The sequence below is a fragment of the Mesoplodon mirus genome (genome assembly GCF_964341445.2).
Source record: "Mesoplodon mirus genome assembly, chromosome: 6".
NCBI classification, from domain to species: domain Eukaryota; kingdom Metazoa; phylum Chordata; class Mammalia; order Artiodactyla; family Ziphiidae; genus Mesoplodon; species Mesoplodon mirus.
The window spans coordinates 133,825,322-133,847,648 of NC_138982.1; the positions used below are offsets into that span (position 1 = coordinate 133,825,322).

Here is a 22,327-nt window from a genome sequence, read left to right on the forward strand (position 1 = left end):
ATTGGCAGGCAGATAAGTTACCCGATGGTCTCCTGTGTCTGATGGTAACTTACACAAAAGTGTGAAAGCAGCAGGAGTGTAAAACGTTAAGGTCATCTCATCACTGGGAGATGTTACAAAGATCCCCTGAAAAACTTTAAACCGGGGACAATAACAAAAACCAGGTAAGTAGCTCACAAAATGACTGTATTCTGGTCCCTTAGATGGAGCCGTCCTTCAGGCTGGGGACTATTGCGAACCTCTCCCTGCCCCTGCAATATCAGTGCTGGCTCCCAATTTTAAAAGCTTCCCCCCAGCACATAATTCCAAATATCCTCCAGAGGGAAACAGCATCCCACTGAAAATGAAACTCCTGAAATAATCCAAGAGCTAAGAGACGAGGAACAAGAAGCAGCTGTGGGTTAAATTTAAAATAATAAAAAAGCAGCAAATATTAAAAACTAGAGATTTTAAATAAAGGGGGACATCTTAAATGTCTCTGTCTAGATAAGGGTGGATAAAGAACAAACATTAGCAAAGTTTCTATAAGAAACCAGGGAGGAAATCTTTCAAGCTTTGGGGCCCGTTCATTGCATCAACTCTGCCCTATAAAGCGCAAAAGCAGCCGCTGAAATAAACAAATGGGCGTGGCCATGTTCCAATAAATTTTATTTACTGAAACAGGGGACAGGTCAGATTTGGCCTGCAGCCTATGGTTGGCCAGCTCCTGGGTATCAAATGTATGCATGTACGGTATGCAGAATTGGGAATAAATTATATATATATTTATATATAAACATATTATGTTTATTTCTAATAAATATATTAGAAAGTATATTTCACCTTCTCTTTTCAAGAAAGAAGATGATAATCAATATAATAATATTCCTTCCTCAGATACTCCTGTGTCTAGATGGGAAGATCTCCCCTCACACACTAATTTGTGTCACTCATCTGCACTTCTCATTGTAGACTACATCATTCTCCCTTGCATCAAGTCCCTGTCTTTGTGCCCCTGAGAAAGGGATATTATAAAATGGATTATTATCCTGCTTCTTCAAAATAAGCAGATGAAATGTACTGTCTAGAGCTGGCTAGTCCCCTCATCACGTGTGCTTATACTTGACACCAGGTCCAGACCTCAGTTTCAGGGAAGGTGCAGGCAAAGAACCTGCACACAGACAAACCAGGCATCATCTCCCTCCACAGGGTTCCTGCCTCTAAGTGAGATGGACACTGAATCCCAAAGTCATGAGCGTGACTTGGCTGGTCCCCCTGCAACACCAGCTGGGGTTACGTCACCTGCCCAAGTTCAACATCTGGAAATCCACACAGTGACCCCGGTGGATGGATGGGAGTGGTGCTCAGGGAGCATTCTTCCAAGTTCATGGGGACTGCAAACAAGACACTGGGCAGATGGCAAAGGCCTAAAGGAAGAGTTATGATTTGGTTCCTCACCCCTGTACTTTATCCCACATCAGCAATCTCTCCAGAGCCAAGCCCCCAGGAGCCCATAGATTTGGCCACTCTGAAAGCACAAGAGAGAAAATTCCAGAGCCGCAGAGAAAAAACTCTGACAAGCCTCAAAAATGGTCAGGATTCATTTGCTTTGTAACATTAGGACACACAATCTGAGAATACCAACGTGCAGGCTCCCTTGCTCATATGGATTTCCTTAACAGCCAGGGGAGCGGTTGAATGTCCGTAAGGAACATATAAATCTACCGCATATGTACACGACTGGCTCAGATGGTTTGCATCAGACTTAAAAGAGAAGTTGTCCTCTTTCTTCTCAAATCTAACAGTGAAGAATCCCAAAAGACATGAGAAGCTCTCAGAATGAATCAACCACAAACAGGAAACATTTCCTAACAGGACCAATTATGGATGGATGGAGGTGGGGGAAACAGCTCTTCCTATGTGTCTGGAGTGCAATCAATAAAATCATCCCAGGTCAGCCGAGGACCCTCCCCCGCCTCCTCCTTGTCTCTTGTCCAACTTGATGACTTCCAGAACTAGGATATAAAAAGTCTCTGCAGCAGGAAGGGATACCAACCAGAACAATAGGAGCCTCTGAACGACAGGTGTCTGCGCAGTTGGACCTGGACCACAGGAAAGAGAAATTCTCTCTTCTGTTGCCACCGGTGCAGATGGATGGAATCTGAGGCTCATTTCCTCAGCAGGCAAAGACCCAGGGAAGAGGAACTGGGAAAGGTCACGTCCAAACAAATCTATCAACCAAACTAAGAGAGTCCCGGAATGTGCAGGCAGACAGGCACCGCCCACGAGAGGAGAAAGCAAGCCCTGACTTGAAAGAGTCAACTTCTCTGAGGACCCTTCCTGCAAGTGGCCCGGAGAAAGCCCTACATGGTCAGCTGGTCAGATGGGTCCATGAAGGCAGGAAGCCCCGAGAAAAGGTGTAGCCCCTGAGAGATGGGGAATGTTCTCTGTGATTCTTCCAGCAATGAGCGACTCCCTCCACCTGTAAAACTAAAACTCACATGACATTAGCACTGGATACAAAACACATGGGAGAGCCTCGGTTTTACAAGGTCTTCTAACCCTTCAGCCCCCAAAGAAAGAGAATCCCGTTCCATCTAAGATATCTTTGTAATGTGCTTAACACAAGGCTGGGAATTTTTAGCAAAGTTAGTGAGAATTTATAGTAATATTCCAGTACTGATTATCTTATTAACAACATCAGTAATAATATTTGTGGCAGTCGCTGAAGCACATGTTCCTCCCAGAGAGGAAAACTGAGTCACCAATAAGCAAACCCACTGAGTTAGTGAACAAATTACCTTCTGTAAGCACAGCCACTGAAGACAGCCTCTCAAAGTCCACACACCCATGTGTAAAAAACTGGAAGCATGTGCCCCTTCTCTCCCTCCGTTTTCTAATCCAGGAATCAGGGACGTGGGTTGATCAATTACTGATGCTAGAAACCAATGCAACTAAAATGCACCACCCTGCCTGCTCCCGGGTTGCTTTTCTTGGTACCAAGACTTTTCTCTCCTCCATCATATGGTGTGACGATGGGACTGCCACTGCTTCTTCTGGGTTTACCGTTCTCAGCATCTCCTCCATTTTCTTGATATTGCTTTCCTTTCAAGGGCCCTGGGACTGCATTTTACTGCCTAAGGAAGGGAATTTGGTCTTTTAAGCTCCTGAGTGATTTGGAGAGAATTTGGCTTCTGTTTCCGGCCATGACCCAATAGGATGCTTTCTTCACATCGTCTCTTCCACCCATCTCTTCCGTGTCTGGCTCTCAGCCACCACCCAGGTAAAGCTCATCTCTCACCTAGCTCCTAAGAGGCCTCCATCCAGACCTCCACCAGCCAACCGGCCTTCCCGATGGTACCCGAGGGATTTCTCTGAAAGACGGATGGTAGGTATCATTCTCCCCTTCTGAATGACTCTCCGTGGGTTTTTATTTTCTGCCGGTACAATTCAAACTCCTTAGTGTTACCTTTAAAAAGCCCTCCACGGGCTTCCCTGGTGGCGCAGTGGTTGAGAGTCCGCCTGCCGATGCAGGGGATGCGGGTTCGTGCCCCGGTCCGGGAGGATCCCACATGCCACAGAGCGGCTGGGCCCGTGAGCCATGGCCGCTGAGCCTGCGCGTCCCGAGCCTGTGCTCCGCAATGGGAGAGGCCACAACAGTGAGAGGCCCGCGTACAGCAAAAAAAAAAAAAAAAAAAAACAAAACAAGGCCTCCACAACTCCCACTGAACTTTCCCATTTCCCTTCCACACAGGCCCTCACAAACCCCACCCACCAGCGCCACAGGACGAGTCCTCCTCCTCCCCCGAGCCCTGCTGCCCTGGTGCTGCTCCCCCAGCCCTGCACGCCTTCCCTGCACCCTCACCGCCCCCAACACTTGCTCACCTTGTACTCACCCTGCAGGATCCACCTCAAGGGCCGTGCATCCCACAAAGTGATCTTTCGTCCCTCTGCCCCACTGTGCTTACACTCTGACACAGATTAAGGCTCATGTTACAATCACTGATCATCACGTCTATCTTCTCCGCAAATTATAAACTCCTTGATAGTCATCATCCCCAGGAGCCCCACCCAGCACCAACTCTGCTGCTTCACACACAGTAAACAATCAACAGATACAAACCAAACTAGGAAATGAGTAAATGCAACTAAAACACGGGGAAAGAGGCAAGAGTCTAAATGCACCCTCTGCTTCACCTTGGAACCTGATCAGACCCACTGAAAACAGCTGCTTCGAGCAGTAAGGACTTTCGTAGCTATCAGCCTGCCCCTGGGATTCATAAAGAGATGTGCTCATTCTACCTGAAACGCGGAGTACTAACCTTCTGCTGTTCTGCGAGGCCTAGATATTTTCCATTAAGCTGAGATAAACTCAGGGATTTATTTAATAGGCATCTCACCACCATCCCTCACTAATTAGGCAGTTAAATTCTACAAGCAGACTTAGCCTGAGAGAGTCTCACGGCTGGAACTACAGGGATCTTCCGACACTATCAGAACTTGGGAGACTATTTTGGGTCACCTGGTAGTGGCCTCTGAAGTCATTCAATATGACCCAAGCAAAGACCCTGATCTGGAGCTGAATCGCCACAAGTCACAGGAACAAAACACATGGTCTCTAATAGGGATTCTGCCGTAATAGGCAAGATATTCTCTTGCGGGCTTCCCTGGTGGCGCAGTGGTTGAGAGTCCGCCTGCTGATGCAGGGGACGCAGGTTCGTGCCCCGGTCCGGGAGGATCCCACAAGCCGCGGAGCAGCTGGGCCCGTGAGCCATGGCCACTGAGCCTGCGTGTCCGGAGCCTGTGCTCCGCGACGGCAGAGGCCACAACAGTGAGAGGCCCGCATACCGCAAAAAAAAAAAAAAAAAAAAAAAAAAAAAGATATTCTCTTGCCATCAAGAAGGCAGAGAACAGGAGCATCCATTCCAGAACCTTCCCAGATCGGTCACACCTACAGTCCCCATGGGCATCACAGACACTGCAAACACTCTCAGCCACATTCTAACTACACAGTCAGAGATGCAAAGGATACATTCATGGTGGTTTTCAACAAGCTGACCTGGGATGACAGTCTCACTGAAAAGTAGACACGATGGAACCCACGCCTGAAGGTGTGGCGGGCACCCCACATGGTTACCAGGGGAAAAGGGCTCCAGGCAGAGAGAACAGCCAGGACGGGGGCTTTGAGGCAGGGGTCTGCCTGGTACATCTGAGCCACAGCCAGAGTGGAGGAAGCAAGGGGGGAAGGCGGGGGGTAGCTCCTGCCGGACGGACACTGAAACCACTGTAAACACTTTGGTTTTGATGCTGACGGGTGGGGAGGGTGTCTGAAAAGCACAGGAAGGTTTTGAGCAGTGTGTCTGACCTAAAAGGTGCCCCCTGGCTACTGTCTGGGGACAGCTGGTGGAAGGGCAAGACAAAGAACAGAGGGGCCAATTCTGGAAAAGGCTCCACAGAATCCACGCACGGACCACACAGCAGCCGTCTTGAGTTAGGGTCGATGCACCTGCTACCAGCATGGATTTAAGAACATCCAGGGGTGTCCCCCTCACCTACCCCAGCAGCTCTGGACAGGAGCACCACGGCAGCCCTAACAAGGGAGAGCTCGTGACCCTGGATGAAAAAGACAGATTTCTGCAGCCTGTCAGGCCCTCTCCGCGGCAGCTCGCAGCAGAAAGGCGAGCAATGAACTTAGTCCAGCATTAAACATGGGGAGTTAGAGAGGTCACCCCAAATGACAAGGAAACCAAGACCGACCTTCTCGTGGTAGCTCCCCTGGAAACATGGAGAACACGCGCACCGCCAGGGAAGAAAGGCAGCCGTCCAACACCGACGGCTCAGGACTTCGCACAGTACTCGGTCTCAGAGAGCAGCCTTCAGAGCGAGGTGTGTGGCGGGGCCTCTCAGAGCCGGCCCTTCTTTTCCTGCCGCCAAACAAAAGAAAGGGGGGTCAGTGTTACACGCTCCGGTGGCTTTGAAGCCCAGCTGTGTCCCAGGCCCACCGTCCCTCCACTGAGTCACAGCCGAAGGTGCAAGCAAAGCGCTCTCTGCGCCCATCCCTCAGTCTCCCCCAGGCACAGCTGATACCCCACAGCTTCCCAGCCAGGAACTCCCACCCTGCGACGAACTCAGCGCTGGCCACGTCCAAGGCCTTGGGCGAGTCACTAAACACCTCCGGCCTCCCCTTTCTCCTCTCTACGATGAGAATTCAGTGAGATCATTCATGAAGGCACCCCTTACCTGGATGGCACTCAAGCATGGGGAATTATTCTTGGGATCATTATTGCATGTGTCCATGAATGCATGAGAAATTTATTTCTTAGAAGCAATGTAAAATAACGAAAAGGTTCACTGGTACCCGTAAGCAAGAGATGCATCATCATTAAACAACAAAGTGATAACAACAGGGTGGTGACACATTTTGTATAGTGATGGGCCATTTTAAACATGTATTTAAAGTAAAGAAGACCCACCTCGAGCAAAATGCCACCTTCCCCAAGAACTTGACCCTTCATGAACAGATAAACCTCATCAGTACTTGCAAGGGAAACTGCTAAGATGAGCGCATTTAGACACTGATATGAAAGCACTTAAAATACTCCTTCTGGACACGAATCCAGCAGTAAAATACATTAGACGCATTTAAAGTGCACACCCTTGGATCCAGTAAGTCTGTATCTCGAATTTTTAATCTAGAGACATAATAAAAGATGCAAAGATTTATACATAAGCCCCACACCTCAGAAAATCAAAAAGTGGAAAACTAAATGTTGAACCAGAAGAAACAAGGTAAAGTCTGCTACATCCTTATGAAAAACTACTATGCAATTTTTAAAAGGGTGACTTTAGGAAAAATATCTATCAGGAAAGTTTGAGCTCCCTGAAGAAGTGGTAAATGGATTAGACTGGATTAGAAGCATACACTTGACTTTGTCACATAATAATACATCATAGTACAGAAAACAGGCTTTGAAAGGAAAAAAAACTCCTTGGGGCCAAAAGCATGGTCCAGGCCAGTGAGATCAGCCACTCTGCCTGTGGACAGACTCAGGGGTCAGAGCCTCCCACTTTCCTCACACCCCTCTGGACGCTCCAAAAATCTCAAGGAATTGAGTGTGAAAAACAACTATTTCAAGAAGGCTTATTAAGGGATATTTGTGAAAGAACTTTCCAGCATCCTGTACGCAAGTCAACTTGAAGCCTCTGAAGATAAATGAATTCAACATAGGTTCTCAGCAAAGAATGCAAGATTGTCCAAAATGTTGCACCAATTTAGAACTGAAGTGACCACCTGATTTGTTTTGTTGTCATTACCGTTATCGGTGATGGTGGTTTTAGCCAAATCTATTCTTCTCAAATCTTTTCTCAACAACGTAGCATTGCCTTCAGAACTCACACTTCTGTGTAGTTAGTTAAATGGTGTCCCTGAAAATTCACCTCCACGTAACTCCATAAAGGGATCTTATTTGGAAACAGGGTAGGGTCTTTGCAGATGTAATGAAGTTAAGATGAGGTCACACTGGATTAGAATGAGCCCTAAAGCCAACGACTGGCATTAAAAGAAGAGGAGACACACAGAGAATAAGGTCATGTGAAGACAGAGGCAGAAATTGGTTGGTGCAGCTACAAGTTGAGGAATGCTAGAGACAGCCAGAAGCCACCAGAAGCCAAGAAGAGGCAAGGAAGGATTCGTTTCTAGAGCCTTCAGAAGAAGCATGACTCTGCCAACACCTAGATTTTGGACTTCTGGACTCCAGAAATATGAGAGAATGAAATTCTGTTGTAAGCCACCAAGTTGGTGGTGATTTGTTAAGACAGCCCTCGTACACTAATGCAGTGTACAAGCAGAAGTCCCAAAGACAAGAGAAGATAAACACATAAAGAAGGATTGCTATGGACTGAATGTCTGTGTCCCCCCAAAATTCATATGTTGAAGCCCTAATCCTCAATGTGATGTTATCTGGAGGTGGGCCTTTTGGGGAGGTGATTAGGTCATAAGAGTGGAGTTCTCATGAATGGGATTAGTGCTCTTCTAAGAAGAGACATGAGAGAATCTCCCTTTCTGCTGTCAGAGGATACAACAGAAGATGTCCTTCTACAAGCCAGGAAGATGACTCTCACCCGTGCCTTGATCTTGGACCTCCCAGTCTTCAGAACCGTGAGAAATAAATGTGTGTCATTTAAGTCTATGATGCCATTGTTAAAGCTGCTCAAGCTAACTAAGACAGGATTACCAGAAGGAAAATGTGCTAAAGACACACATTACTTTACAGCTCCATCTCAGACTGGGTGTAGGGAGTGGGAGACAGTTAGGAAGAAAAGCTGAAAGACGTAAATAACATTAAGAGTTTATTAGCAGTTATCTTGTTTCTCAGACCAGTGGTTCCTAAGCATCTGTGTGCATAAGCATTACCGGGCAAGAGCATGAGAATGCAGACTCCTGAGCCCTCCCATCCCAGACCCTAATGCAATCGATAGTATGTTTTTCACAAGTCCCCTCATGTTCTGACAAAGCTGGATTCCTGCTCACACTTAGAAAGACTCTGCTGGGGATTCAACATGTACATATCACAGAAACATCCTCTTTGGAGATGCCCATCTACGTACCTCTCCAGCCTGGTCTCTCAGGTCCCTCTCCAGCAATCCCAGAGCACATGATCCCTTCATGCCTGAGCTCACATCATCCATGACTGCTGCCAGGAATGTCCTGCACCTCCTTTGCACCCGCCTTTGCCTGGCTACTCCTGCACTCATCAGCACAGGCCTGACTGCCTCCAAGAAATCTCCCTGACCATGAACGGACCACTCACTCATTCATTCACCATCTCTCGAGAGCCTACGAAGAACCAGTGTTCTTGGTACCCAGAAAGATGAGCTCCACAGAATTGATATGCTTGTAGGTAAAGACACAATAAACACACACGTAGTGGCTAGGAGCTGGACTCTGGAGCTAGACTGCCTGGCCTCGAATCCCGGGACAAGCTCTACCCACCAGTTGCCAGGATTCACTGAGTTGATACTTGTAAGAGTGCAATAAAAGATCATTACTACTCAATAAACAAGATAATTTCAGATTCCCATACATACAATAATAAGCAGAGTACCATGATAGAGTAACCTAGTACTCTACCATGGGGTGGACATCATGCGGTATGGGAGGATTATTTAGGGTAGACTTTTTTTTTTTAAAGATTTATTTTTTTGATGTGGACCATTTTTAAAGTCTTTATTGAATTTGTCACAATACTGCTTCTGGTTTTCTTATGTTTTGGTTTTTTGGCCATGAGGCATGTGAGATCTTAGCTCCGTGACCAGGAATCGAACCCACACCCCCTGCATTGGAAGGCGAAGTCTAACCACTGGACCACCAGGAAGTCCCTAGGGTAGACCTTGAAGGAGCTGTGTCATGAGGCTTGGCCAGTCTCAGGGATCGGACACTTTAGTTCCCAGGTGACAAAATCTCAGATGTCAGAGAGCTGTTATCCAGCATCTCTGCATGCAACATGCCCCTTGGCAAGGACTTATCTATTCTCATCATAAAAATTTGAGCGAGACAGTCCTTCAAGCAGCTCTTAGAGCAGGGGGGCTGACGGACGGAGGCACAGCAAGAGAAGAAGGACAAGGCAGATACTCCTGGTGGCTCTGACCAACCGTGATCAGCCTCAGGTCCATCTGATGCCATCCTTTGGGAACCCACAGAAATTCTAAAAGATGCTACAGGTGAATAAGAGTTCCACAGGCCCAGGTAAAAGCAAGGACGACAACGTTAATTACCAATGCCAGTGCAACTGCACGGAATCCACATGCTGGGGAGGCCTGCTGACAATATGAACTCTATGTCTGCAACCATGGGCTACTTCCCTGATTACCGTGTAGGGTACTCCAGGGTGGGGATGCATCTATCTTTGAAGGCACACAAACTAGAGCTAGCGGCGTATAATAAATGTAGTGTTGGATGAATAAAGGAATGAATCTACAAATGGTCCTGGGTAATAATACATCAAAACATAACATTAGGGCTTCCCTGGTGGCGCAGTGGTTAGGAGTCCGCCTGCCGATGCAGAAGACACGGGTTCGTGCCCCGATTCGGGAAGATCCCACATGCCGCGGAGCGGCTGGGCCCGTGAGCCATGGCCGCTGGGCCTGCACGTCCGGAGCGTGTGCTCTGCAATGGGAGAGGCCAGAACAGTGAGAGGCCCATGTATCGCAAAAAAAAACCCATAACACTATATATACCTGAAACATATAATATTGTAAATCAACTTTATTTCGGTTAAAACACATACACCATGATGGTTAGATTGCCTGGAAATGGTAATGGCTGGATCTTGCAGGCCACAACATTTTTGATCATCTTGTAGGACCCTAGATATCAAGGTAAGTGATGTTTGATGAAATAGGCCCTAAAGCTATGATGGTCTGGTCCATGATCTCACATCTATTTACCAGGCATGACAGGTACTATCCATAAATGGCAGCTCATAGCATCCATTTCCACCTATAAGTTTAGGCCGAGAAAAACTTGATACCCTGCAGCTGCTGGCACCATTCAACTCCTTCCTGCCTTTCTCCCAACTTCTTATGTTTCTATGTCCCAGTGAATCTAAAAGAACTGCCTGATCATTTATTGCTTTAAAAAGTTCTGACGCCTTCAGCACTGACACTTCGAAGGAACCAGCTCCTTCCAGAAGACGGTGGTGCCTTCTAGAAAAGCCTCTAGGGGATATGCCACCTCCACTCCTACTCACGGTGAGTCATAATTAGGAGAGGAATGCTGAGGGTACCCAGAATTAAAGGATGCGAATCTGAGATCTGTAGGATAAAGCTTCTACCCTTTGCTTTAAGATACTTCACAACCCTCCTGCCTCCATCCTGTAGCTGGGCCCCATGCTGTGGCCACAACAGGCTCCTTGATGTCCCATCCCTGATGAACACAATGAGTATCTTTACACTTTTGCTCGTGACCTCTGTTCAGAAGTTCCTTTCCCTCTGCACACATGGTGGCTTCCTAAGACATTTTATTCATCTGTCAAAATCCCCATCAGGCATCATCACTGCTCCCTAAAGATTCCCTTGAATGCTTCAGGGAGATCCACCCATGTTCCAGTACCCACGGTCCAGACTGTGGGACAGCCACCAGCATGGGCTGTCTGCCCTATGACAGGGTGAGCTCCTCAAGGACATGAACAGGGTCTCACTTTTTACCACATCATCATCGCCAACAGAGTCACTTAATAGACACCGATTGGAGGGATGTCCCAGTGTGAGATCTGTGGACAGCAAGCATCCTGAGGATGTGGCCAGTAAGTCAGAGCTCCCCTCACCTCTGCCCATTATACACTTTCAAAGCACCCAGTTTCTCCATTATAGAAATCAGCACTTTGTGATTAATATCTAGGTAGAAATTCACTTAATGTCCATCTTCCCCACAAGACAGAGAGCTCTTCAGAGCCAAGGGGATGTGTCTGGTATTTACTGCTCTATCTCTCGGCCCCAGCCCTACATCTGGCTCTTGGCATTAGGGCAAATCAAATGGTGATAAACGAACCCCTCACATGTGAGATCAGTTGACACATTGGAAAGTTAGACACGAACCTTGCAAACATTATGCTGAGTTAAAGAAGCCAGTCACAAAAGGCCACAAATTTATGATCCCATTTATATGAAACATCCAGAAATAGGCAAGTCCATAGAGACAGAAAGTAGATTAATGATTGTCTAGGGTGGAGTAAGGGGGAGGTCTGGAGGGAAATTGGCAGTGACTTTTGATGGGTATAAGGTCTCTTCTGAAATTGACTGTGGTGATCATTGCACAACCCTGCGAATATGCCAAAAATCACTGGCTTGTACACTTACATGGTGAATCACATGGTATATGAATTATATCTCAATAAAGCTGTTCAAAAAAAAGTTATACACGGTCTGCTGTTCAGGATACTCAAAGATTAAGTCAGCTCAAGAAGGGTAAATGGTATCATCAGGAGAAACCATGGAAATCTTTAGAAGACATATAATTTTTAATAGATGCAGATTTTATTTTATTTAGTATCCTATAACTAGAACTTAAGAGAATGCTTGAAAGCATCTCAATTTCTTATTTTTAAAGTACTGGAAACTGAGATGCAGAAGTTCAGTGGTTTGTCTAAGGTCTTACATCCAGTTTGTAGTAGCTTAAGGTTCAATCACAGTAGCATCACTTACAAAGGTCAAAAAAGATGGAAGCAACCCAAGTATCCATGGACAGGTGACTGGTTAAACAAAATGCGATATATATATATTCAAGAGGATATCATTCAGCCTTAGAAAGGAAGGAATCCCTGCCACATGCTACAACATGAATGAAACTTGAGACATTATGCTAAGCAAAAGAAGCCACACACAAAAGAACAAATACTGTATGATTCCACTTGTATGAGGGACCTAGGATAACTGAATCCATAGCAATAGAAAGTAGAATGGTGGTTGCCAGGGGCTGGGGGAGGAAAGAATAGGGAACTGTGGTTTAATGGGTACAGTTTCAGTTTTGCAAGATAGAAAGAGTTCTACAAATTGATTACACAACAATGTGAACATACTACTGACCTGTACAGTTCGAAATGGTTAAAATGATGAATCTCATGTTACGTGTATTTTATCACAATTTACAATAATTTTTTTAAAAAAGAGAGAGAGGGCTTCCCTGGTGGCGCGGTGGTTAAGAATCTGCCTGCCAGTGCAGGGGACACAGGTTCGTGCCCCGGTCCGGGAAGATCCCACATGCCGCGGAGCGGCTGGGCCCGTTCGCCACAACTACCGAGCCTGCGCGTCCGGAGCCTGTGCTCCGCAACGGGAGAGGCCCGGGCACCGCGATGAAGAGGGGCCCCGCTCGCCGCAACTGGAGAAAGCCCACGCACAGAAACGAAGACCCAACACAGCCAAAAATAAATAAATAAATTAATTTTTTTAAAAAAAGAGAGAGAGATCCAACCTCAAGTGTCCTCTTATCCTAACCACACTCTGCAGTGTGGCCCTCCCAGACCCAGCAGAATGCTCACATAAAAAGCCGAAGCACGGGGCTTCCCTGGTGGCGCAGTGGTTGAGAGTCCGCCTGCTGATGCAGGGGACACGGGTTCGTGCCCCGGTCCGGGAGGATCCCACATGCCGCAGAGCGGCTGGGCCCGTGAGCCATGGCCGCTGAGCCTGCGCGTCCGGAGCCTGTGCTCCGCAACGGGAGAGGCCACAGAAGTGAGAGGTCCGCGTACCGCAAAAAAAAAAAAAGGCGAATCACGTTCTGCTCTGTCAGACTTCACTGATAGAGAAATGAGAGTCAGTTTCTCCAAGGGACTGCTTCCAAGGAATTTCAAGAATTTAAACAAATCTCAGCAGCACTGATCAGTACACAGATCAATAAAATAGAGGCCACTCCACAGGTGTGAGTGTTCCCAGAACAAAGTCCTGCCAGAAGGTAAGGTAAGTGGGTGGCTGCAAAAGGTAGTCAGTGATGGGGTCGGAGCAGGTCAGACAGCTTTCTCCAGGACAGAGCTTCTCAGACTGAACTGAGCATAGCATCAACCAGGGATCTTGTGAAAATGCAGGCTCTGGTTTGCCTGGGTGAGGCCTGAGAATCTGTATTTCTAACAGGCTCCCAGATGATGCGGGTGCGATGCTGGTCCCAGGAACCACTCTTTGCCACTTTGAGTGGCCAGGGTAGAGATGAAACTCCACACCACATTCCTCTCCCCAAATGAGAAGCTATCTTCGTGGGCTGGAGGCTCCACGGAATCATTCCATCTTGAGTGGAACTAAGCACACCATCACAAGCCAATACATTTCAGCTACTTTTCGCTTGAGTTAGAAAACATACATATTCAAATTTTATGGTTTATGAAAATGTAAGTTTGATTTATATTAAAACTGGGTCAGGGGTTGACTGCTTGATTCTGGGGGGCCGGGAGTTGGGGGAACCAACTGTGATCCATTCTTTAAAGGGAATATTAAATATGACTTAAAACTCAGAAGTTGGTGGAATTTGGTCTAATATCTGATTCACAAACTTGTTCAAGTCCCTTGGCAAAACATACTGGCAAAAGCCACAACACAGACAAAGCCCAAACATTCTGCTCTACATAGAGTCATAGACAACACGGTTTTTTAACCTTGGTCTTCATGAAGTTTTGGTTTTCATGCCAGTTCCTCGTAGAAATTAACAAGGAAGGAAAGTCATCTGCATAGTAACAAGAGGTTTGTAAGGGCTGGAGCCTGCAATCAACAGGACAGATGTTACAGAGGAAAAGACAAGAGCCAAGAGACATGAAAATGACAGATTATGCTTTTAGGGTTAGAGGTCACCAATTAAAATTAAAAGTATTAGGGAGGGGAAAAAAAACTTTTTAAAAAGAGAAAGCAAATAATTGGCTCCTTGCAATCAGAAACTATCCCAAAATACTCTACAGAAACTGAGATGTGACCACAGAGAACTTTACAACTTTACACCAAAGGAGCTTCTAACTTTCAGTGCACTTGCTAATACCCGTTCCTATATCCCTGTCAACTAATTAGCCCTCTCGTTTTATTGCTGTGACAATTACTGTGTCTCCAGAATAAGAGAGGATGGTTTACCTATTACAAGATCTACTAAGTGATTCTCTCAAGATTCAAAGCATGTAACTTCCACCCGTCTTTACTCGTTCCCAAGTTGATTTAATTAAAAAAACAAACAAACAAAAAACTTCACCTAAAGGACACGAATAAACAACTCAAATGAAAACCTCCAGATGTTACAGGAGAAAGAATACAGCGCTCAGTATTCGCCACTATGCAGTGAGAGAAGACTTTTCCTGCTCTCTCCTGGTGGCGCCACTGGTACAATGTTTTTGTGTAAATTGGCAACACATAAGACCCTTTACAATGTTTGGATTCTTTGACCTAATAAATTCCTCTTCTGAGGATCTATCCTCAAGAAATGATCCAAAATTTAGAAAAAGTGCCAGATGGAAATAAAGACATCCTCTGCAGTATTTAGTCACAATAGAATATGAATTAGACAGGAACACCGGGGGTTTTGTACTGTCATTGTAGCTAAACAGGAACTACATTTCCCAGAATCCCCTCTCCTGGGCAGTACTGGTTTAGGATAGGCCATGAGGGGAGCTCACCCAGGATCTGAAAGCACAAGTGGAGAAGCAGATGGGGTCACGGTGGTGAGCTCCTTATGGTGCGGCAGTGGGGACAGCCCCTTCAGCTCCTGTGCCAGACACGTGTGCAGCTCCAAGGGCAGGGGCAGGGCGTCTTCTGCAAGTCACCCTGAGTCATCAAGGTGAGAGGTCGTGAGAGGCTTGGGCTTCCATGTGTCCTGGCTCTCCCCGCTCCACCTGCGGCTGTTCTCCCTGACATGTCCAGCCAAGCGCAGAGACGGCAGCCTTCCACAGACTTCTTGCAGCTCCCACAAGTCCACGGGGTCAACTTCCCATGAGAAATCCCACTTCCACACCCTTCACTATGATGGTTAACTTTATGTGCCTACATGACTAGGCTAAGGGATGCCCAGACAGTTAGCAAAACATTATTTCTGGGTGTGTCTGCAAGGGTGTTTCTGGATGAGATTTGCATTTAAATCAGTAGACTGAGTGAAAAATGATCACCCTCACTAATGTGGGTGGGCATCATCCAATTCACTGGGGGCCTGAGTAGAACAAAATGGTGGAGGAAGGGTGAATTTGCTCTCTCTGGCCTAGGACATTCATCTTCTCCTGCCCTCAGACATTGGCACTCCTGGTTCTCAGGCCTTCATACTGGGACCAGCACTTCCACCATCAGCTCCCCTAGTTCTCAGGCCTTCAGATTCTGATTCAATTACACAACTGGCTTTCTTGGGTCTCCAGCTTGCAGAGAGTAAGATCATGAGACTTCTCAGCAATCATAATTGCATGAACCAATTCCTGTAATAAATCTCAACATCTCAGACAGAGAGAGAAAGAGAGAGAGAGAGGTAGGTAGACTCTATTGGTTTGTTCTGTTTCTCTGAAGAACCCTGACTAATATACTCACCAAACCCTAACTGATATAGAAACAATGCATGCAAATGAGATTCAAGTAAACTTCAGTATAGCACTCCACAGAATGTTAAACACTTGTTAAAACAGATATTTACAAAGTATTTAAGGACATTTGCAACACAACCATTTTTCCCATTAAATGAGGAGAAATGTCAAGCTAGAAATTAAATTTATTTATTATACATACTATAAATAATAAACACAAGACAAAGAGAAAAAAAAGACTCCATCAAAGTACAACTGAAAGGTAAACAGTTCAATCTAGGTTGAACTAGAAATTAGCTTTTGTTTCTTTCTTCTGGTATTTTGTAATTTTTAAATTTTCTATAAGTTTTCTCTATTTTTTAATACATTTTATTTAGTTAGTTAGTTAGTTAGTTTTGGCTGCGTTGGGTCTGTTGTTGCACGTGGGCTTTCTCTAGTTGCAGCGAGCAGGTGCTACTCTTCATTGCAGTGCGCAGGCTTCTCATTGGGGTGACTTCTCTTGTTGTGGAGCACGGGCTCTAGGTGTGCGGGCTTCAGTAGTTGCACCATGCGGGCTCTGTTGAGGCACGTGGGCCCTAGAGCACATGGGCTTCAGTAGTTGCGGCACATGGGCTCAGTAGTTGTGGCTCGCGGGCTCTAAAGCTCAGGCTCAGTAATTGCGGCACACAGGCTTAGTTGCTCCGTGGCATGTGGGATCTTCCCGGACCAGGGCTCAAACCCGTGTCCCCTGTATTGGCAGGCGATTCTTAACCACTGAGCCACCAGGGAAGTCCCTCTATTTTTGTTTAGAATTAAAATTATTTAAGACTGTGGAGAAGCTAAAGACCCAAAATAGCCAAAGAAATATTGAATGAGAAGAACAAAGCTGGAGGATTGACACTACCCAACTTCAAGACTTTCTACAAAGTTATGGTTATCAAGACAGTGTGGTATTGGCAAAAGAATACACAAATAGATCAATGGAACAACATAGAGAGCCGAGAAACAGATCTCAATAAACAGAGTGAACTGATCTTTGACAAAGGAGAAAAGGAAATACAACAGAGAAAATATAGTCTTTTCAACAAATGGTGCTGGAACAACTGGACATCCACATGTAAAAAGAAGAATCTACAAACAGACCTTATGCCCTTTACAAAAATCAACTCAAAATGGATCACAGACCTAAATGTAAAATGTAAAACATGAAACCATAAAAGATACCATAGAAGAAAACCTAGATGACCTTGGCTCTAGCAATGATTTTTTAGATACAACACCAGAAGCATGATCCATGAAAGAAATAACTGATAAGCTGGGTTTCATTAAAATTAAAAACTTCTCCTCTGCAAAAGACAATCACAAGAGAATGAGAAGGCAAGTCACAAACTGGAAGAAAACATTTGCAAAAGACACTTCTGATAAACGACTGTTATCTAAAATATACAAACAACTCTTAAAACTCAACAATAAGAACACAAACAACCCAATTAAAAAATGGGCCAAAGACACCTCACCAAAGAAGATACATGGATGGAAAATCAGGGTATGAAGAGATGCTCCACATCAGACGTGATCAGAGACATGCAAACCAGAACAACAGTGAGATACCACTACACACCTATTTGAGTGGCCAAAACCCAGAACACTGACAGCACCAAATGCTGACAAGGATGTGGAGCAAGAGCAACTCTGACTCATTGCTGGTGGGATTGCAAAATGGTACAGCCACTTCGGGAGACCATTTGGTGGTGTCTTACAAAATTAAACGTACTCTTATATTCCATCCAGACAATGGAATATCATTTGATTCTATAAAGAAATGAGCTGGACTTTCCTGGTGGCGCAGTGGTTAAGAATCCACCTGCCAATGCAGGGGACATGGGTTCGATTCCTGGTTCGGGAAGATCCCACATGCTGTGTAACAACTAAGCCTGTGCGCCACAACTACTGAGCCTGTGCTCTAGAGCCCGCATGCCACAACTACTGAGCCCACGTGCCTAGAGCCCGTGCTCCGCAACAAGAGACGCCACCACGATGAGAAGTCCGCACACCACATTGAGGAGAAGCCCCAGCTCGCTGCAACTAGAGAAAGCCCGTGCGCAGCAACTAAGACCCAACGCAGCCAAAAAAAATAATAAAATAAAATAAAAACAAGAAGAAAAGAAATGAGGAAACGAAAAGACATGGAGGAACCTTAAATGCTATCACTAAATCAAAGAAGCCAATCTGAGAAGGCTATATACCATATGGTTCCAACTATACAACATTCTGGAAAAGGCAAAACTATGGAGATAGTAAAGGAATCACTGGTTGCCAGGAGCTTGGGGGAGGGAGGCAGGATAATTAGAGGATTTTTAGGAGAGTGAAACTATTCTGTATGATAATTACAATGGTAAATACAAGTCATTATAAATTTGTCCAAACCCGTAAAATGTACAAGACCAAGAGTGAACCCTAACATAAACTAGATAATGATATATCAGTGTAGGTTCACCAATTGTAACATATGTACCACTCTGGTTGTGAATGTAGATGAAAGGGAGGGTATGCATGTGTGGAGGCAAGGGGTACATGGGAAATCTCTGTACCCTCTGTTCAATATTACTATAAACCTAAAACTGCTGTAAAAAAATAGTCTATTAATTTTTTTTAATTCTTTAAGATTATAAATAGTAAAAATTAAGTTCTGAATTCTTTACATTTTTCCTCCTTTAATCTCAGCTTAGGTTTTGAATACATCACAAAAACTTCTTTTCTAATTTAGAAAACGCTCTGTTTCTTTGTGTATGTCCAACAAAATTGCAAACCTGATATTATTTCACTTCACTGCTAAAAACCATTCGGTTATTTTCCAGGAGAAAAGCCAAACTTCTCAGCAGGATCTGGCCACTGATCTCGCCAACTTAGCTCATCTTATGACCCTGATATAAGAATAATAGTAATAAGAACAACATAATGACAATAATAATTGTGATCCCCAGAGGCGACCAAGTCCTTTGACTGCTGTGTACATTCCACCCCCCATTTATTTATTTATTTATTTATTTATTTATTTATTTATTTATTTATTTATTTATTTTGGGCTGCGTTGGGTCTTCATTTCTGCGTGTGGGCTTTTCTCTAGTTGCGGCAAGCGGGAGCTACTCTTCCTCGTGGTGCGTGGGCTTCTCATTGCAGTGGCTTCCCTTGCTGAAGAGCATGGCTCTAGGCGTGCAGGCTTCGGCACTTGTGACACATGGGCTCAGTAGCTGTGGCTCGCAGGCTCTAGAGCACAGGCTCAGTAGTTGTGGCGCATGGGCTTAGCTGCTCCGCGGCATGTGGGGCTTGAACCCATGTCCCCTGCATTGGCAGGCGGATTCTTAACCACTGGACCACCAGGGAAGTCCGATTGTTCTGTACTTTTGCGTGTGGTTCTCTTGACTTGAAATACTCTCCTTCTCGCCCTTATTCGTCTGAAGAACAACCACTCACCAGTTAAGATTTAACTTGAACTTCATTCATCTGAAGACCTACCTGACTCTCCAAAGGCATCAACTACATCTATCCAATTACTCCCTGATAAACTCAACATGTGTTCAGCAGCTACAACCAGACTGTGTTGAGTCTCTCTCCAGCTGGAGGGGTTGTGAAAATTCACATTGCTAGGCCACACCCCCAGAGTGTCCGATTCAGTAGGTCTGGGGTAGGGCTCAGGAATGCAGATTTCTAACAATTTTCCAGATGATGCTGATGCTGCTGGTCTGGGGACCACATGTGATAAAGGCTGAGCTAGGACTATGAGACCCTTAAACGTGGGGACTATGTTTTATTCATTCTTGCACCTCAAAGGCCCAAGAACAGTGCCTGGCACTTAGCAGGTGTTCAGAATTAGTTAGAAATATCTTTACTTATTTTACTTTAAAAAAGAAAATCCTGATACAGAGAACAAACTAGTGGTTACCAGTGGGGACAGGGAAGTGGAGAGGGGCAATATAGGGGTAGGAGAGTAAGGGGAACAAATTATCAAGTATTAAATAAGCTACCAGGATCTATTGTACAACATGGGGAATACAGTCAACATTTTATGATAACTATAAGTGGAGTATAACCTTTAAAAGTTGTGAATCGCTATATTGTACACCTGTAACTTATATAAATAATAACATACATCAACTATACTTCATAAAAATAAATAAATACAGTCCTTTCGCCCACACATGGCTAACCTCACTAACATGCAATATAACATGATGTGCAGTTACATGGGATGTGATGACTATTTTCTTGTTTATACCTTTGTAAAATCTGGAAACCTTAATAAGTATGGGGTAAAAGTGTCAAAAATCCAAGATCTTTGTTCCACACACTCTTTGTGAAAAGCTCTCCATGTTTTACATAACCACTGTAATTTCTCTGTTGCTCCAGGCGACGGGAAATAAAGCCAGAAACAGGAGGAGATGGACAGAGAATACTTGGCTGCTCTTTTACTCCCAACTTCTCAGTGGTAAAAGCCTAGACCACTTTCCCAAAGCCTAGACCATTTTCCCTTTAGTGTTGTTCATTCTGCCTCTCCTCTTCTACCCGCACAATGATAGGGTGGATTGGCAATGCTAAACCCAGGAGCAGTACCTGGGTCATCTGACCTTCAAGGGTTATACATTACCTTCCTGGTAACAGAGATCATCACCTTCCCAGACACACCATCAAGCCAGTTTGTGAGAAAGTTATAGGAATCCAGACAAGAGAAGAAGCAATTCCACACGTCAAGGCTGGGAAGATGTCCCAACATGCATGATTTGGGAGGGGAAGGCACAGGGAGAAAGATTCTCCAGGGAAACAGTGGAAGCAAACACACAAGAGGTGTAAAATACATGGCATGTCCCAGCAACGGCAAGAGCCCTACAACGGAAACATAACGTGTGATGGAGACAGACCTGGAACAGAACCTGGGGTCTTGAACACCACATCATAAAGATGGGTCTGTAATGTGTAGGCAGTAACTCCTGTCAAAGGGGAGTGACAATGATCAGACCTACACGTTGGGGAACAACTCTGGTGGCTGAGTGAATGATAAGGAGGCACTGGGGGAGATGTGCTCTGCGTTACCGATACTCAGAGCAATGCCAGGTGAACCTGCAAAGGAAACATGAAACAAACAACAATTTATGTATAGGTATGTCTTGATCCAAGAGGGAAGTAAAGGCCTTTTATATTCTCCTTCCATTCTATCGCTCACCTCATTTCAAAAACGACTTAAGGCAGGTAAATAAATAATTGGAGTAATAAGTACCAGAGAAATTGAAAGCCAGACCTCTTCAGAGCAAGGGAGCCAGGTAAGTGTTCGGAGATTTGATCCTGATCTTTAAAAGATAAGAAAGCCTTCACTAGGATGAGCAGTGCCATTTATAGCTACTGGTATCATGAGGGCCTCTGTAGAAGAGCTCAATTTACCACGCTCTTTAAAAGCCAAAATCTTCCGAAATGCACTTTAATCCCAAATTAACAACATTCCGGTGATTAGACTGAGCAAACCAGGTAGAAAGAGAATGAAGACAAACACATCAGTTATGTCATGGATGATGACAACCTCTGAAAACAGATCAAGTAATTTGATATCTATTTCAACTGCAATTATGTATAACAGTCCATACTTTAAGTCCGAAGAGATGACAATCACTACCAAATTTTGGAAACTCAAGGCTTTCTTTAAGAACAATTTCTCAAAACACACCAAGAAGAGGCAGCAAGTTAAAAAAAAAAAAAAAAAAAAAAGGAATTGATCCCCTGAGGGCTGAGAAGAGGGATTTTAATTATGCTTTAAGATGAGGGTGATAATTGGCTTATATACTGATCTACTGTAACTCCAATCTCATACACAGAAACAACTTAATTATAAAAGATTGTCAGAGAACATGCTACTCCATATATGTGAATTTACTGTGTAACTGAAGATTTATATATATATATATATATATTTTTTTTTTTTTTTTTTTTTTTTTTTTTTTGCTGTACGCATGTCTCTCACTGTTGTGGCCTCTCCCGTTGTGGAGCACAGGCTCCGGACGCACAGGCTCAGCGGCCATGGCTCACGGGCCTAGCCGCTCTGCGGCATGTGGAGTCTTCCCGGACCGGGACACGAACCCGTGTCCCCTGCATCAGGAGGCGGACTCTCAACCACTGCACCACCAGGGAAGCCCTGAAGCTTAATATTTTTAAACGGTCAAATTATTTTTTTTTAATTTCTTAAAATCTATTTTGAAAGAGAAAGAAAACATTGTTACATATATTAAACAACTTCCACATCTAGCCAAGATGAAATAACAGGGGCTAGATCTATACACCCAACTGAAACAATTTTTTTAATTGAA

The 22,327-nt window shown here is 44.9% G+C and overlaps 1 protein-coding gene across 1 annotated transcript in view; it reads right to left on the bottom strand.

Moving 5' to 3' along the window:
• Window positions 1–22,327, bottom strand: part of TIAM1 (TIAM Rac1 associated GEF 1) — a gene marked incomplete at its 5' end in the record, with an annotated part of 515,782 nt that overhangs the window by 268,822 nt on the left and 224,633 nt on the right. Inside the window, one exon of the mRNA XM_082624561.1 lies at window positions 5,737–5,903. The remainder of the gene's footprint in view (window positions 1–5,736; window positions 5,904–22,327) is intronic.